The sequence below is a fragment of the Artibeus jamaicensis genome, unplaced genomic scaffold, assembly GCF_021234435.1.
Source record: "Artibeus jamaicensis isolate MK-2021 breed Jamaican fruit bat unplaced genomic scaffold, CSHL_Jam_final contig_3252, whole genome shotgun sequence".
Classification (NCBI taxonomy): Eukaryota; Metazoa; Chordata; class Mammalia; order Chiroptera; family Phyllostomidae; genus Artibeus; species Artibeus jamaicensis.
Window position 1 is genome coordinate 20,606 of NW_026521768.1, and position 3,838 is coordinate 24,443.

Sequence of the window (3,838 nt, forward strand, 5' to 3'; positions counted from 1 at the left end):
GAGAAAGGCCCTGTCCCTCCACCCCCGTCCCGGGGCAGCTCCTCTCTGGGGTCCAGTCCCCCCGGGGGCGAGTTTCCTTCTAGAAGAGTCGGGGGGGGGGGGGCGACCAGGGGCGGGAGGCGCAGTCCGTTCCCGGGAGAGGGGCTCCGGGGACGGAGGGGAGGAAAGGGGCCCGGCCTGGGGGTCGCTCCCTGGTTTCCCCGGACAGACTCGGGGACGCGGTGCCTCTAAGAGCTCTCAGAGCAGGAGGAGGGGGATCCAGTGAAAGTCCCAGGTGCCCGGCCGGGCGCTCCGGGTCTCGGCCCGAGGGCGGAGTCTGGGCGGGGAAGCTCCCCGCTGGGGACTCCCGGCCTCCGAGTTTCACTTCTGCGTCTCCCAACCTGTCCGGTGGCCTTTTTCCCAGATACTCGTGACGCGGCCCCGGCGCCTCTCTCATTGGTCGTTGGTGTCTAGAGAAGCCAATCAGCGTCACCGTGGTCACGATAAGTCTCCCGGAAGTTGTCTGGATGCAATTTCTCCCCAAGGCGGGAGGATGCCCATCATGGGTTCCCCGGGCCTCCTGCTGCTGCTTTCGGGGGCGCTGGCGCTGACCGGGGCCCGGGCGGGTGAGCGGCGGGGAATCGGGGAGGAGGGCGGCCTCGCGCGGGACCGGGGAGGGCGCTCCCCACCGCCCCGGACCAGACTCGGGATCCTTCTCTGCGCCCCGTTTCCGTCCCAGGGACTGCGGACCCGACCCGCGCCGGGCGGTAGGTCCCGGGTCTCACCGCTCCCCGTCCGCAGGCCCGCACTCCCTGAGCTATTTCGACACCGGCGTGTCCCGGCCCGGCGGCGGGGAGGCCCGCTTCGTCGCCGTCGGCTACGTGGACGGCACCGAGTTCGTGCGGTTCGACAGCGACGCCGCGAACCCGAGGATGGAGCCGCGGGCGCCGTGGATGGAGGGTCCGTGGGTGGAGCAGGTGGACCCGCAGTACTGGGAGGAGCAGACGGGGATCCTGAGGAAAACCGCACAGCTTTACCGAGCGAACCTGAACACCCTGCGCGGCTACTACAACCAGAGCGACCACGGTGAGCGCGCGGGCCGGGCACGACCCCCACCCCGCGGACGGGCGGGGTCGCCCCGAGTGTCGGCGTGGGGCTTCACCCCGGGAGGAGCCCGCGGGACTTGGACCGGGGTTCCGTTTCGGTTTCGGTTTCCATTTCGGTTCTATCCCTGCGGGTCGGTGGGCGGGGCTGACCTCGGGGCGGGGTCAGGGTCTCACACCATCCAAAGGATGTACGGCTGCGACGTGGGGCCGGACGGGACCGTCCTCCCCGAGTACGACCAGTCCGCCTACGACGGCGCCGACTCCATCGCCCTGAACTAAGACCTGCGCTCCTGGACCGCGGCCGACGCGGCGGCTCAGACATCCCGACAGAAATTAGAGGCGGGCGCTGCGGCGGAGCTCGAGAGGACCTACGTGCACGGCCTGTGCAGGGAGTGGCTCCTGCGGTACCTGGAGCGAGGGAAGGCGGCGCTGCAGCGCGCAGGTACCGGGGCTCCCGGGGCGCCCCCAAGTATGGACTAGAAACGCTTTTCTCCTCGCACACTGGCCTGCACCTTGGCTGTGTCACTTTGGTTTTAGAACTTTCTACAGACCAGGGGGATCCCCCAGGTGCCTCTGTCCAGCCTGGGTCTGGGCTTTACCACGCACCCCACCCCCGTCCTGTCCAGTCTCGGGACGGCCACGGGAGCGCTGCGGGACTGCCCCAGGGCTGTGCGAAATTCCCGACTTTCCGACCCTTGTCCTCAGACCCCCCAGAGGCGCAAGTGACCCGCCACCCCACCTCTGAGCGGGAGGCCACCCTGAGGTGCTGGGCGCGGGGCTTCTACCCCGCGGACATCGCCCTGACCTGGCGGCGGGACGGGCAGGACCAGACCCAGGACACGGAGCTGGTGGAGACCAGGCCCTCGGGGGACGGGACCTTCCAGACGTGGGCAGCCCTGGTGGTGCCTCCCGGGGAGGAACAGAGATACACCTGCCACGTGCAGCACCAGGGGCTACGGGAGCCCCTGACACTGCGGTGGGGTGAGGAGGGGCCTCCGGGGACTTCAGCGGGGTCGGGGCGGGACCCAGGCGGGCAGGGCCCTCACCTTCCTGTCCCTTTGCAGAGCCTCCTCCTGAGACCAGCACCATCATCATCATTGTGGGCGTTCTCTGTGGCCTGGTCCTGCTTGGAGCTGTGGCGGTTGGAGCTGTGATGTGGAGGAGGAGGCGCTCAGGTAGGGACGGGTGGGGTGTGATTTGTCCCTCCCGGGGTCTCAAGCCCAGGAGACCCCCTTCATTAAAGGGAAGCATCGTCTTCACTCGTGTGCTTGCCAGTCTGGGGCCCTACTTGCTACAGTGACTGGTTAGGAAGGCACGTGTGAGATAAGGACAGATTTGTCACCCCCATGATTCTGGTAGTGGGGACCTGGCTCCCAAGAGTCACAGGTCCAAGGGGAGGGTCCCTGCTGAGGACAGACCTGCAGGAGGGTGGTCGGTCCAGTCCCTGCACATGAACCTCCCTCAGGTTTCCGGATCCTGCCCTGGGTCTGTAGTCAGAGTTCTGGAAACTTCCCTGGGGTCCAGCACCAGGGCTTCCCTTGGGGCCTCAGGGCCCTGCCTCCTCCCTGGTGTCTCACAGGACGTTTTCTTCCCGCAGGTGGAAAAGGAAGGAGCTACGCTCAGGCTGCCAGTGAGTGTGGAGGGGGGACCCCTGAGACCCTGTGTCAGTCCAGACGGCAGCCCACGGGGGACCTCCCCCTCCCCCAATAGTTCCTCCTTTAGTCTCCTGTCCTGGGGCTCTGACCACATCCTGTTTTGTGCCACCCAGGCAGTGACAGTGACCAGGGCTCTGATGTGTCTCTCACAGCTTGTAAAGGTGAGGCCCTGACAGGGGGAGGGTTGGGCAGAGGGGACGGGACTGGGTAATGGGGGGACTCACTGGGGACAGCACAAGGTGGGCTGTTGGACAATGGACCACCTACAGCCACTGATGGACATTCATTCACAATTATTTTCTTGTCCAGCCTGAGACAGGTGCCCTGTCGGGGAATGAGTGACTGAAGGTTCCTCACACACCCACACCCGCCAGCCCCTGTTTGTCACTTCAGGGACATCTCACTTCTGCTTCTGCAACTGGCACCTGAATGTCTGTGTTCCCATCAGCATCACTGGGAGGGGGAGGCAGGCCCACCCTGCCACCAGCCCCCTCCCCACCCATCCCTGCTCCAGCAGAGGGCCCGGCCCCCCAGCCCTGTCTGTGCTTCCTGGTGCCTGAGCTGCAGCTTCTCACTCCCTCATTGAAATGAGGCTCTGGGTGGAAATTTGATTTTTCAGTTCTTGCTCTGAGTGGTAGATGTATTCATTAAAAAGCTGAAGATCCTAAGTTTTGAAGGAAATAAATGGAATCATCAAGAAGTTTCCAGAACCCGTGTGTTTGCTGTGCTGAGTCTCTTGCAGGGACAGGAGAGGCTGTGAGGACCGAGCGTGGTCTGGCTGTGCCCGGTCGGTGCCCAGTGCATCGTGGGCTTTGACGTGGTCCCTCCTCAACTGGGTCGCCCTCTGCCCCTTTGTCCTTGTCCCTTCAGTGGAACCTTGTCCCAGCAGGACCTGTGATCACAGGAACCCAGCATCACCCAGGCCTTGTAAACTGTCCCAGTGAAGCCCGTCTCCAGGACGGTGGGCAGCGAGGGCTTCATGTGGCCGGGTCAGCTGAGGCTCAGGCCTGGGTCGGACCCTCAGCCCCATCTTCTGGGTCTTTATTTGTTGCGTGTTCATTTCTGCAGAGCAACATGACTGCGTTTGTCCTGTTAGGA

At 64.7% G+C, this 3,838-nt stretch overlaps 1 pseudogene; it reads left to right on the forward strand.

The window, feature by feature from the left end:
• Positions 1 to 498: 498 nt before the first annotated feature.
• On the forward strand, positions 499 to 3,450 carry LOC119056410 (patr class I histocompatibility antigen, A-126 alpha chain-like; annotated as a pseudogene).
• The last annotated feature ends 388 nt before the right edge of the window (positions 3,451 to 3,838 follow it).